Source organism: Aotus nancymaae, unplaced genomic scaffold (genome assembly GCF_030222135.1).
Source record: "Aotus nancymaae isolate 86718 unplaced genomic scaffold, 86718_ANA_hifiasm-v0.15.2.pri h1tg000059l, whole genome shotgun sequence".
Lineage (NCBI taxonomy): Eukaryota > Metazoa > Chordata > Mammalia > Primates > Aotidae > Aotus > Aotus nancymaae.
In genome coordinates this window covers 37,318,378-37,333,673 of record NW_026988473.1, presented here as the reverse complement: position 1 = coordinate 37,333,673, position 15,296 = coordinate 37,318,378, and the positions used below count along the sequence as shown (strand labels likewise).

Sequence of the window (15,296 nt, the reverse complement as noted above, 5' to 3'; positions counted from 1 at the left end):
AATTAAACTTAAGAGCTTCTGCACAGCAAAGGAAACTATCAATTGAGTGAATGGAAACCAACAGAATGGGAAAAAACTTTTGCGATCTATCCATCTGACAAAGGACTTATATCCAGAATCTATGGAGAACTTAAACAGATTTACAAGAAAAAAAAAACAATCAACCACATCAAAAAGTCAGCAAAGGATATGAACAGACACTTTTTAAAATAACACATTTATGCAGCTAACAAACATATGAAAATAAGCTCATCATCACTGGTCATTAGAGAAATGCAAATCAAAACCACATTGAGATACCCCCTCATGCCAGTTAAAATGACAATCATTAAAAAATAAGGAGACAACAGATTCTGGAGAGGATGTGGAGAAATAGGAATGCTTTTACACTGTTGGTGGGAGTGTAAATTAATTCAACCATTGTGGAAGACAGTGTGATGATTCCTCAAAGACCTAGAAATATCATTTGACCAGCAATCCCATTACTGGGTATATACCCAAAGGATTATAAATCATTCTGTTATAAAGACACATGCACACATGTTTATTGTGGCACGTTCATAATAGCAAAGACTTGGAACCAACCCAAATGCCCATCAGTGATAGACTGGAAAAGGAAATGTGGCACATATACACCATGGAATACTATGCATCCATAAAAAGGATGAATTCCTGTCCTTTGCAGGGGCATGGATGAAGCTGGAAACCATCATTCTCAGCAAACTGACAAAATAACAGAAAACCAAACACTGCATGTTCTCACTTATAAGTGGGTGTTGAACAATGAGAACACATGAACACAGGGAGGGGAAGATCACACACTGGGGCCTGGGGGGTGGGGAGCTAGGGGAGGAATAGCATGGGATGGGAGTATTAAGGAGGGATAGCATTAGGGGAAACACCTAATGTAGATAAATGATGGGATGATGGATGCAGCAAACCACCACTATGGCATGTATATACCTATTTAACAAACCTGCATAATCTGCATATGTACCCAAGAACTTAAAGTATAATAAATTTTTTAAAATGAAATGTGTATGCAGATAAGATTAGGAAAGAAGGAAAAGAAAAGCAAATCAGTACAAAGCAAAAAATTTATAAAACCATATTTATGCATGTAAGTAAAAGTAGACATGTTTATTTAAAAAAGAATTTAATAATTTGTTTAGAAAAATGATGTAAATAATCACCCTGACAGCGGTGTGAAAAACATTCGAATTGGTTTCAGTATATATGTTACTAGGCTATTACAGAGTTCTAGTGGATAAGTAATGTGTGCTTAGATTAGGAGTTAAAATCAGTAAGACTTGATAATGATTAGATATAGGAAGTTTTAAAGTTGACTGCTACATTCCAGATTGGTGCAGGGCCATCTGGTGCAGTAGGGAATAATGAAAGAGCCAGGTTGTTGGGTGGGGATTTTGTTTAATACATGATTTACCTGTACTACTCTGCAGCACCCAGGTGGAGATATCAAATAGAATGTTGAATGATTGGGTCTAGAACTCAGACTTTAGGCCTCAAAATGGAAATGTATGTGTAATCTGTGTATGCATGGTAATCAAAGCTATGAACCAGAATGAGGTTACCTAGGAAGAGATAATATAAGAAGGAGAAAAAACAAAGTCTATGAATGATCTTTGGGTAACATCTTATCACAACAGAGAAAAACAAAATGCAAAAGAAAAGGATAACCAAAATAGAGAAAACACAACAGCGTACTGAGCTAAAGCATTCTTGATAAGACAGTGTTTCAAAAAAAATCTTCTAATAGTATCAGTAATACTATTCAGTAATAAAAGATGATTGGGATCAATACACTGAATTGACTAACATAAAGCAGATTGAAACATATTGAGGCACCAATAAGGGGGTTAGGAAATGGAAATGAGTAACTGTAGACAATTTTTTCCAGCTCTTCAATGGAGCAGAGAGATAAAGTTGCAGCTAAAGAACATAGTGTCAAGAGGGAGGATTGTTGTGTGTGCATGTGTGTGAATTTAATATGTTGGAGACAAGAGTATTTGAAATATTGAAGGTAAAGATCCAGTGAAAGAAAAATAGCAATAAAAAATTACTAAAATAGGATTTCAGGTAAGACAATAATAAATTGAACAGACAACAGTTTTAAATAATTTAGTTTAATGGTTCAAGCTAGAAATTAATTAATTAATTAAACTTTGATTTTTACCATCCCCTAATATGAAAAGCTCTTCCATTTTATATGACGTGAATGTTTTCCTTTAAATCTTATTAATTTAATGAGGTATTCATAATGCTATTTATGTTCATTTCAATTTTTGGTCTTGGCAAATATGGTGTACTTATTTTAGAAGGAGTTTCCTTCTCATAAAGAGCTAGAAATGTGAATGGCTGGGTTTTAAATTGATGTTGGTTATCAATCTATCTAAATTGTTTCTTTTGCAAACAGTATGCAAATTTGAGCTAAGATTTAAAGTATGTTTACATCCCATATGCAAATGAAGGGTTTTGGTATATACTTGATAATGTAAATTTGTAAGACGTTATATGGGTTTCTCATTAGAATAGTATTGCTAATTATGCCTCTAAAGATTTCTTTCTAATGTATCATTGCTAGGTAAAATATATGATTTAAATATATTTGATGAGCATTTAAATTAAGTAGTGAAGTCTGTGATATTATTATTATTTTATTATTATTATTATTTAAGACAGATTTGCACTCTGTTGCCCAGGATGGAGTGCAATGATGCGATTTTGGCTTACTGCAATCTCTGCCTCCCAGGCTCAATAATCGGCCTGTCTCAGCCTCCCAAAGTGCTGAGACCTACAGATGTGAGCCACTGCAAACTGCCTATAATTTTTTTATTTTTATTTTTTTGAGATGGGATCTTACTGTGTTGCCCAGGCTGGAGTGCAGTGGCGCCATCTCAGGCTCACTGCAACATACACCTCCCAGGCTCAAGCAATCCTTCCACCTCACCCTCCCAAGTAGCTGGGGCCACAGGCATGCATCACCATACCCAGCTAACTTTTTGTATTTTTGGTAGAGACAAGGTTTCACCATGTTGCTCAGGCTGGTCTCAAACTTATGAGCTCAAGCAATTATTGTGCCTTGGCCCTTCAAAGTATTGAGATTACAGGCATGAGCTGTGCCCAGCCCTGTGATATTATTTTTAATAAGATTTTTTTAACTTCATTTCTAAGAAAAATTATGTTCAGTCTCATTCAGTTTAACATTTTATATTATTTTGTCATGCTCAAATTCTTTTATGAATTAAGCAAAAATTCCCTGAATGGTAAATGGCACTCAATACATGATTATTGTTTCATTGACTATTTGTATCACCCTAGGAAGTACTTACCTAGAATTCACTCCACTCAAGTGACTTTAAAAGCTGAAAATAAAAAAAAAAAATTAAACAAAGCAAAAAACTATCTAAAGAACATCCCAATTCTCAAGGTTAAAAAAGACAAAAATAGTATTTAACGCATTTCAGGAAGAGTTTTTTATTTGTACAGATTTGTTAATGATAACTACAGCTACTTAAGAGATTATCTAGATTTTTATTGATAAGTAGATTAAACTTTAAAATCAACTGGAAACTTTTTCCAGATGGTATCATCAGGAAGTGCTAGGGCTCGGAAGCCCACTCCGTTTATCCTCTCCAACTCTTGTGTTTTTTCAGTCATAGCATACTACTTGAGTATAAGGCTATCATTTGGAGTTGTGGGTTCTAGTAACAATTAAGTTCCTAATCCTTGTTGCATCTTGAATAAGTAATTTACTATCTTTGGTTTTATGTTTTCTAAAATTTTTTATTTGCTTATTGCCTTTGCTTTATTTATTTATTTATTTATTTATTTATTTATTTTTCCTACTTTAAAAATGGAAATGGGATGAGCTAGATGATTTCTAAGCTATTTTCAATCCTGTATTAACACATAGCTTCTCCTGGGTCACCATTTTTCATGGTTAGCCGAAAAATATTTGTAAGGTTGGTAATAATGATTTTTTTCTTTCAAGTTTTTTGTGTACATGTGTTTCAGTAAAGAGAATAAATAAGAGGCCCTATGCAGTAATTTTGTCTTTTAATATCTAAATCCTATTTGCCCATGGGATACTCCACTAACATTTTCTCCTTTTATCTTCATTTTCTGTCTTAATTATTGATCTGAGATTTAGTTGCCCTTGAAACTGATGCACTCAGCAGCTCCAGGGTGATGGAGTGAGATGGTTGCTAGGCAACTTCACTGGTATCAAATGGGTCATTGAGATCTTTACCTCTGAGAGTCTTGCTTGTGGAGAATCTAAGGAAAGAGCTACTTCTAACTCTTGTGTCTTTAAGTCTCAGAAAACACAGAGATTTGCAACAAATATACGACATGTTTAGAAAGGATTATTAGAAAAAAAGTAGGTAGAATATTTGTGTTTTATTTTCAGGTTTAAGGAGATTGCTTTAAAGTAGTAAGTCTTTTGATCCTATTCTGGTTTTCTAGTGCTACATAACAAATCATGACAAACCTAATGGCATAAAAATATAAATGTACATCTAACAGTTTCCATGGATTAGAGTTGTAGGTATGGTTTAGCTGGGTCTATGCTCAGGGTCTCCTAACGCTGTAATCAAGGTGTCTGCTGGGGCTATGGTCTCATTTAAGGCCTAAGATCTTCCAAATTCTTGTGGTTGTTTGCAGAATTCATTTCCTTGCAGCAACTGGCTTCTTGGTGGTTTATTTATTTAAAGCTAGCAACAGAAAAAGAGAGAGTTTCTGTAGCTTCCAAAATCTGAGCTCAGAAAAGGCCAAAACTCTTTTACAAAGGGCCTAATTAGATCAGGCTCATACAAGATAATCTTCCCTTTTTAATTGATATGTCATAATTGTACATATTTATGAAGTATGTGTGATGCTTTGATATATGCCTACAATGTGTAATGATCAAATTAGGTTGATTAGAATATTCACCACTTCAAACATTTATTTCTTTGTTTTGGGATTGTTTCAAATCTTCTTTTCTGGCTATTTTGAAACATGCAATACATTGTTGTTAACCATAGTCACTCTACTGTGCTGTAGAACACTAGAACTTATTCCTTCTAACTGTAGTTTTTACCCATTAACCAACTTATAAAGTCCCTTTGATGAACTAAATTTAACTGATTGAGGACCTTAATTATATCTGATAACTTTCTTCATTTTAGTCATATAACATAACCATAGAAATAATACCTTATTATTGTCACAGGTCTCACCCACACTCAAGGAAAGGAGCTTATTTAAGGATGTAGATTATTGCTGATCACCTTAAAATTTTACCGATGACATATATTTTAAGTGTATGATCAGTGTTCTATTACAATCTCAAAATATGGGCTGAGAGAATAATACAAATTTTTTTTATTTCTAAGTCCTACTATCAATTGTTTTACAATTTAATAATTGCTGTGTGGTTTATTTTAAATTTTACAGTTAGAGATATTTTCTGTAAATCATTCTTAACAGAGCATTATTTCCAGAGAAATGAATGCATAATAAATATTGAAGAATACTATGGGGAGGGTCTAGTATTAGATGATTCTATTTTATGGCTTTGCTTATTAGATTAATTTCGACTATGATCCAGGCCCAGGGAAGAAGTGAAGGCTGAAAATTTTACATTACTTTTGGTGGATGCAGGTAGTAAATTTTTATATCAGATTAGCAACCAAATCTCAACTTCAAGCTTGTAAGTTAAGTAATATTTCCTCTTGGGAATACAAGAGCACAGTCTTTTTTGCCATTGTTCGTTTTCTACTTCTCTGATGTTATCTCAACACAAGGGAGAAGTTGATTCAGAAATAGGAATTAGTCTATTAAATGTAGTCTGTTTGCAAGGGCCATGAGGATATTGTTGGAGCAATTCTATTGGTTAGTTTGCATTTCTTGGGACCAGAAGAGTTGATGAATAAGAAAACATGGCAATAATATAAAAATAAGAAATAATACAAACAATAATAATTGTCTCAGGGATTTCTTCAGAGACATTTATGAGAGATAACTATGAATATATTAGAGTATGTATTTTATTGGGCTGTCATAGATTCTCATCTGCAGATAAACTTTCTTCTAAATTAGTTTTGTTTCATTTATAAACTTCATAAAAATTCAAGCTGTTTGTTTATCTTTAAATGATTATATGGACTTCAGAAAGAAATTGACAGCCAAAATCATGTCACAATATGTCTGAATATAGATTTTCCTTGGTAGACTGATCTATTCAGAAAATGTGTCTACATAACCAAGGCAGATGGGAAATATTTGAAAATGGTTGTTGTCACCCTTCATTTCCATCCCTTATGTCCCATCGTGGACCCCTTAAGGCAAATCATAAATATGAGGGGCATAATTTCTTATAAAGATTGCATTATTATTTGTTCCACCAGCTAAAAAGAATTTCAAAGGCTACTAATAATTTTTAAATGTAATTAAGAAGGCAATAAACAGGTTAAAAAATCACATTGAATGTAGTATTTCCTTATATTCTATCTGTACTTGGAAAATTGGATAAACAGAATACTTTTGCATAAACTATTATCAAAACACACAAATTCATACATGTACTTATGCACAATTATTAATAGAACAGTACTTAATAAGGCCTTAAATATGAGCAAAATTATGAACTTTCTAATAAGAAAAAATAAAACTATGTTGGTTGAAAATAGTACCATCTGTTAAAAATATTATGTAAGCTATATATGTAATTAAAATTTTTTAGGCATCACATTAAAAAAATAAAAAAGAAAAAGTAATATATTTTATTCATTTTCAAGAAACAATACATTTTGAAAGCAAAATATATAAATTATGACCTAAAAAAGGGTCTGCTAGATTCTGAATATTTCATTGTCATAGTCTCTAGAAAAGGTCATGTAGTAACGCCTAACGAGATGCAGCTGACCCTCTAATAGAGCTTTCTGGACGAATTGTGTGAGTCTTTTGGCATTTCTGTAGAGGCTCTTTCACCATCTTTATACCACGCACTTCAGCATTTGATTGCAAATGGATGTCTGTGATTCTAGGCACCTACTTTGTGATAAAACATCTTGCATGTATATTGAGATCCACTGTTGTTTTCTCAACACATGGCATATCAATTCAATGACACATCTCTAATCAGCAATCTCACGGGCCTCTTCTTTTTTGTACCTCCCTTATGGTCACTTAGACTGATGTTGGTCTATCCCTTTGAGAGGTTCCTAAGTCCTAGAGTTACTACAAAGCCTCGTCAGTGCTGCAGAAAATTTCTCTCAAGTGGCCACATGAAAGCTCCCTCCCTGTTTTATCTCAGATTAATTTCCTGGTATTCCACCAGCCTGTCTTCTAAACTACACCATCCTAAACAAATTCAGATTGGTAAAAATTCATTTAGCCATTTTAAAATGATGTCACAAGTGGGCAAATGGAAGCAATTTTATTTTTCTGCAGACAGCAGAATTGATTTCTTAATATAGTTTGAATAGTCATATAAATTTAAGTTATCAAAGTTTCTTACCTAGAGATACTTTGACTAATACACTCAATTTTACTCATATTTTTAAGCTTTAAATACTAATGCAAATAATTGAGACATTGAAAGCTTTCCTTAAAATGGTACATTATCTGTACTCTCAATGTAGACATCAATTTTGCATTTTTCATAATCTTTACCTACCAGTTATTTTAATGTATGTCTTATATTGATTTCCTTTTTCCACTTACTCTTATTTCTTGCTACTTACCATTTTCTGTACGGTACCCTACTTCTTCAAGTTTATTTCCAGTTTCTGTTGGGGTTATTTTTACATTTAGATTTTGGGCTGGGAATAACACAGTAAACAAATGGTGTGAAATACGAGTTTTGAAAACTGTGTGGTCGGGATTATTAAACATACATGTTTCTTTACATTTGGCTTGATTTTTAAACTCAGATTGAATCTCCATTGAAGGAAGTATTTTACTGGCAGCACATTTAAATCATGTCAAGAGTGACACTAACTCAAAATATTGCCAACTGAGTGTCTGTATCAGGAGGAAGGAAAGTATGAATCTCTTCATGGGTGCTACTTTTTATCTTCAGTGAATATAAAAATATAAAACATGAATAATAAACATAAAAATTTTTGAAAAATATGCATTTGTTCATTTTACTTTACAATTCAAAATAAAATTGCCAGAGGTGAAGCTCCAATGTACAACCTTTCTCTTCAATCTGTTCTTTGTGAAATTTTGCATATGTATATTTTGCTTGCATACCTCCTATTAATACAATGAAATTTACTTCAATAGAATAAATTAAGGAAGTATACTGGCATGGCATAGCAGAGTTCTCTTCTCCGAGTACAATGAGGCTGAAATCAAGGTGTCATCCAAGCTGAGTTTTTCTCTGGAAACTCTAGAGAAAAATTCACTTTGGATCATTCATATTGACAGAAATTAGTTTCTTCAGATTGTAGGGCTGAGGTCCCTGCTTCTTTGCTGACTATCAGGTGGTGGCTACTCAGTTCCTAGAGGATTCCTCCATTTTTTGTCACATGGCTCTCTTCATTGTCAAACAAGCAATGACGTGCCAGATCCTTGTCAAGTGCAAATGAATGCATTTCTAATTTCTTACTTCCCCTGTCTCTAACCTCTAGACTTAAATTTAAAGGATTTGTGTGATTAGGCGTGGCCGATATCAGATAATCTTCTTACTTTAAAGTCCACTGAGCCAGGTGTGGTGGCATGCCCCTGTAGTCTCAGCTCACAGAAAGCTGATAAGGGAGAGAATGGTTTGAGTTCAGGAGTCTGAGACCAGTCTGGGCAACATAGTAAGACCCCATCTCTAATACATAAATAAATAAATAAATAAATAAATAAATAAATACATACATACATACATACATACATACATACATACACACACCAACCAACCAACCAATTGATTGGAGGCCTTAATTACATCTGCAAAATCCCTCTGTCATATAGCATGAAATAATTATCACATCATTCATCATATTTATAGGTTTCAGGCACAGTCAAGAGGAGGGGATTATTTAAGAGTGTGTCTCATTGAAGGCCATGTCGAAATTCTGCCTACCACAATCATTTCATGTATAGTTCACATTTACAGGACAAATTTTATATGTGAACAACTATCTGTAAACAAGCCACATGGTTTCAGAATGAAAATGAAAAGACTTATTTTTGTTATTTCAGGAGCTCTATCAACACACATTTTGGTTTTAGCTGTTCATTACAATAACTGCATACTTAAGAAGATTCCAATTGTAATTTACTTGTTTCTAATTAATCTCTTGCCACCTATCACTGTGAATATTTTATTTCTTTTTTTTTTTTATTTTTGGGTTTTTTTTGAACAAATAAATTCAAATTTTCTTTTCAAGGCTTTTAACTACTACTATCAATAAGTATAGGTATCTTAATATGCAACACAAATTTAAATCTAATAGTTATCTGGATTTGTGTTGTTTTTACGTCACCTGAAGGGCTTTCAATTCTTATTGCTTAAAAAGTATACAATTTTCTTTCTTTGTGTGCTGCATTATTGTGAATAAATATTTTATGTATGCTATTTTGGAAATGAACAATTTTGCACACAGTTGAGTAATATTTTGCAGATATCTTCTAGAGCTTCAACTGCAAATTTTGTAACTGATTTTGTTATAGTAGGTAGCTAGTCAGCCATAAGTACAGCAGCTAAGGGTTCTGTCCCCACGCCTCCACTCCAGCACACACCGGGAATGTCTGGCAACCATCAGGTGATGGTCAGGTGGTTGTTAACTGTCTCTCTAAAATAATAATTTGTCACAGCCAGCACCAGGGAAGGCAGTCTCCCAATAAACAGAAATACCTGAAATGGTGATCAGCACCCTTTCAGGAGTTGTGCCAGTGGGTTCCAGCATGCACATTAAGAGGCAAAATGGTGGAGTTTAACTAGTATATGACCTTGACCTTTTAGGAGGTGGAATTTAATTGGTATATGACTTTCTAGTGATATTTGACTGGTAGGGGAAGAACACCTCAAACAAGCATGCATACAACTTCAGTAAACACACTTCGTAGGCTCTTCTCCCAAGTGCTAGCAGGCCACTGCACATGTATACTGTTACCCCAAGGGACAATTCAGGGGAGAAGGAATGCATGACCTTGGAAGTATGCCAGCTTATAAAACCCCAAGTCCAAAGGTCAAACCATGCTCTTGATCGCTCAAGTTGACTGCTTGGCCCTCTTCCAACTGTACTTTACTTCCTTTCAAACCTGCTCTAAAGCTTTTTAATAAACTTTCATGCCTTCTGTAAAACATACCTTAGCCTCTCCTTCTGCCTTACGCCCATCATAGGATTCTTTCTTCTGAGGAGGCAAGAACTGACTTTGCTACAGACTCAAATGGATTTGCTGCCACTAACAATTTCATAAGATAATTTTGTTTCTGTATTCTATGCTTGCATGAACTTAAATGAGTTAAACTGTGTTTGTATGTGTGTAAAAGAGAGATGCTTTATGGACAGGTGCTGGTTTGATTTCCATAGCATCATTGCTTATTTGATAACATTTACATGTAAATAAGACTGAGAAGCTAGGAAAGAGAAGTACTGGGTCATAAAAATTAAAATTTAGATAATCCTCATTTATATTATGGAATTAGTAATGTACAAAATTGTTTTATAATTCTTGCATCTTGTAATCCTGATGACTTTATTGCCTTAATTAAAAAGTTATTCAGTATAGTAGAAAAACATCTATTTACATGAAAATTGCTTAAGAAAATTTAGGCCTTTATGGCTTTAGAAAATCAATTTGTTAATATAAAGTTGGAATATATCTGCAGTCCTAAGATTATTTTAAAGCAGTTCATATTGAGCATTAATTTACTTTTTTGACTGAGCATGCTGTAAAAAAATAGAAAGTGCTAGTTTTTATTGTTAGATGATTAAAATAATTGAAATATATAAAAATATAGGTATATTTTACACTCATGTGCAGTGCAAAAGCAAGTTTAAAATGGTAGGGAAGAGGTGGATGTGACTAGAAGAATAGGTAGCACAGGGGAGATCTTTGTGGTGATGGAATAGTTCTATATCTTGTATACAGTTGTGGTTATATAAATCTTCACGCGTGAGAACAGTGACACAGAATTACACACATAGTTTATATCAATGTCAATTCCCTGGATTTGATATAGTAGTATATTTATATATGATATGATTAATGTCAAGCCTGTAATGCCAGCACTTTGGGAAGCTGAGGTGGGCAGATCATGAGGTCAGGAGTTCAAGACCAGCCTCTCCAATAACGTGAAACCTTGTCTCTACTAAAAATACAAAAATTAGCCAGGTGTGGTGGCACGCACGTGTAGTCCCAGCTACTCAGGGGTGAGGAGATGGCTGAGGCAGAAGAATCACTTGAATCCGAGAGGCGGAGGTTGCAATGAGTCGAGATTGTGCCACTGCACTGCAGCCTGGGCAACAGAGCAAGACTCCGTCGTCTGATTAGTGAAAATACAAGTCTGTATTTATGAAGTGAAAATACAAGTCTGTGTTTATGAGTGTTGCAGAATGAATGATGCTGAGAAAAATTCTCTTTCCCTCTCTTATTTTCATAGTCATCTTCAATTCTCAACTGAGATGATAAAAATTATTTCTGTCATTTTCTACCCTTTAACAAGCTAATCACCTACAAAAACTAATAACCTTTACTCTGCGTAGGCCAACTTTTTCTATAATTTGCAGGACCATTTGTAAGTTTTCTTTGGTAGCATTTATCTGTGATGTTAATGAAACAATTAATTGACTGCAAGCTCATGTTGAGAGAGAGTGTATCTTTTGAATCTCCAAAAACTACTTTAATGTTTAAACATAGCAGATACTGATTAAATTCTCATTAAATTATTGGATGGATGAGTAAGGATGAACTTTTCAGAGTATAGACCTAAAAATGCCAGATTTGATTGATCTGAAATCCATCACTTTGGGGATAATATTTGAGGCCTCCAAGTTTCACTACAGGAAGTTTTTGGCCTCCTGGACTCCATAGACAACTGCAGTAACGCGTTGAGAATTCAAGAAGTCAACTAATAATTGCTGCTAAAAATTTATGAAAAGATGTTGTTTTAGGAGATACTGGGACAATGCAGCGGCATTCACATAGTTCATTAAGCAAAGACTACAGCCTGCTAACTTCCCCAGGTAACTGGTTCTACCTAGGCCCTAAATCTGTAGTGTTTAATCAAATCTGCAATCTTCAAGGAAGTCCCATTCCAGTGAATCATCTCTGTCATTCTTAGTCACCAAACAAATGCAGTCCCCTCTTGCCAATTCCCATGTGATCTTATCCCATTATCATCTATTTTTTTCTTTCATTGCAATCTCTAATTCAGTATTTCCCACCACATACTCTGAAAAATCTCAGTACATTTTAACTTTTTGAATAAAGCATTCTACATTTGCACCTCACAATACGATGCAATCTTTACTTGCCTGTTTCCACTGCAACCTGGATTGTCTCTGGGGACATCACTCTTCATGTGCCTCTATAAGTAAAAGCAGTTTCCTCTCCCGTGATACACACATTTAGAAATCTGGATGCGTAAATTATCCAGTTTCTGTTCACTACTTTCTGACTGTTATGTTCTACAAACTTTTCAAAATAGGGAAAATCAAAACCAAAACAAATAGAAACCTTTTGCCCTCTGCTTTTACCATTATCTACCTCTCTTGGCTGTGTTTATTTATAAACCTTCTGTCATCACCCACACCAGCTAACCAGTTCAACAATGCAATCTTAGTTTTTATTTACACCCAGACTTTTGTCATCATCACATTGATATCATCAGCATGATTTGTTGTTCATGCAGCTGACCCATAAATTATTTAAGACTCAATGATTCTTGGTGTTATTCAAAACACAAAAGTTACCTCTTTCCTCTTTAATTCTTTCTCGTTTCTTTGAATTCAGAATTCAGCCTCCACGGCCACACCCTGAAACTTTTCAACAACTTTGCTGTGATACAGTGTAATTACTTATACCTAGGACAATTATATAAACAAAATTGGAAATAATTGAAGAATAAAATTTCAAGTTCATCATCTTTGCCTCTCTCTCTCTCTCTCTCTCTCTTAAAACAGGGTGACCAGACTTCTCTTTATAGTCAGTCTGTCATGATATCTGACTCTTCAGATTCCTCACTGGACTTCACAGGAATTGGTTAAGGTACAATGTCTTTTTAAGTCATATAAAGCCAAGAATACTTAGAGAAAGAAGAACACCATGTAAACAGAACACAAGATCAAGCTTCTCAGTTTCCCACAGAACCATAGCTAGGCACTTGCTTTGCTTCTTACATGTTTAAAGAGTGCATTAAACAAGGTGACTTAAATCAGAGGAAGTTTGTCTCAAAGAAGAATAGATGTCTCCAAGCCTAGTGAGACAGAGAACTGTAACTTACAAATAGCAGCTCATACAACTTTAACCTCAAGATAAAATTTTAAAAAAAAGAAAGGAACAAAATAAAACAAAACCTTAGATCCAAATTTAGACAGGGAAAGCAAAAGAGGAGCCACTGTTACTCTAGTTTTTAAACTCCCATGTACCCTATTCCCTAGACACTATTGACCATAAGCCACTTCATGGACATACCTGCGGTTTCATGCTTCAGTACATTTTCATGTTATTTATTCAATTTCAGGTCTCTTTCCACCTCCATCCACCAACTCCAGACTTACTTGTAAATATTGAACTAATTTAGCATTTGATAAAATATTTATGGCTTGAGAGAATAGTATTACCAATAAAATTCAATGATAAGAACATACTGAGAAGTAGAAGTTAATGTTACTAAATTTTTAATAGGAATCTGATCCCTGTCTAATAATATTAACTTGGATAATGAGAAAATGAAAATATTGAGACTTCAGTCCATCACCTAATTTTTTAGGGTGGCATTCTTCATCTATCATTTAATTTTTTACAAAATAAATTTAGGTACAAACTTTTGGATCACTTGGGAAGACAATGTTACCTTAGATATGATTGTTTTTCTAGTCAGAAAAGTAGCCCCCCAAAGATATCCACTTTCTAACTTATAAAACTTTTGAATATGTAATCTTACATGACAAAATAAACTTTTCAGATGAATTAAGGTAAGGATGTTAACATGGAGAAATTGTTTTGAATTATCTAAGTGGACTCAACATAAACTACAGGCTGAAAAAGGCAAAGAATGGAACCACCTTAAGAAACACAGTTCTGCTGACACCTTGATGTTAGTGCAGCAAAAGTCATTTTAGACTTCTAATCTCCAGAACTGTAAGATTATAATTTTGTATAGTTTCATACAACTAAGTTTGTGGTAATTTGTTACAGCCGCTGGAGGGAACTAATGCAATTAGAAGCAGCTAAACTTAGAAATTTGAAAACAATTTAGGCTATAATTATTGATAATATAAGCCTAATAAATATGGTAGTTAATATTGCCATTCACCACATATTTCTAACTTTTACCATCCAGAGGACATATAGGCCTGAATTTTTCTTGTCCTTCTTTGAAGTTAGGCAAAGCCGTGTTATTTTCCTAGGGCAATAACATATGGAGATATTGGAATAATTGATGTGTGCCACTTCCAGGGCAGAAGCTTTAAGAGTCCTTGCTACAGTGTTTCCCTCATTAGGTGATTGCGGAAGTGCAGATTGGGATGGACTTCTCTCAGCCCACATTCTGCCAACCCTTGGTGCTTATGTAGCATGAGCAAGAAATTACATTTTGATAGGACTTCCAAAATGTTAAAATAAGGATCTTCCTACGTCCATTCCCCCATAAAAGCAATGACAATATTGAAAAGATAAATGCAATTTACTATTTCAGAATTCTAAATGTTAGTAATGCCTTGCAACATGCTAAGGATCAATTATTCCAACAAATATGAATGAACTTCAGTGAAAACAATTTTGTAGTACTTTAACTTGGCTTACAACCTTTCCTCTCTCTTCACCTTCAGCATAGTCTTGAAATTCTGCAGATTCAGGGCCGTGCCAGCTGAGAAAACCAACAGTTTTGCAGTCAGCACAAGTAAGCACACTGCATATGGAAATTCTCAAAAGTCTCTTCCCCAAAGAATTGTCACTATTTGGCATGTTATGCAGTTCCCAGAAAACGCTCTATTCACAGAGTAGTATTATTGGACCTGATTCAAAACTCCCTCTCCCGAAAAGATTTTATCCCCAAGGCTGCACTCAGCTGCTTTTGTTTAGAGTATAGCTGTGTAAGGCTAAATACCAGTTGGGGAAAACAA

General features: G+C 34.3%; 1 long non-coding RNA gene across 1 annotated transcript in view; it reads left to right on the top strand.

The window, feature by feature from the left end:
* Positions 1-13,266, top strand: part of LOC105720166 (uncharacterized) — a 458,507-nt gene extending 445,241 nt beyond the window's left edge. The window contains exon 6 of the long non-coding RNA XR_010338346.1: positions 13,134-13,266. This is a non-coding gene — a long non-coding RNA (uncharacterized LOC105720166). The remainder of the gene's footprint in view (positions 1-13,133) is intronic.
* The last annotated feature ends 2,030 nt before the right edge of the window (positions 13,267-15,296 follow it).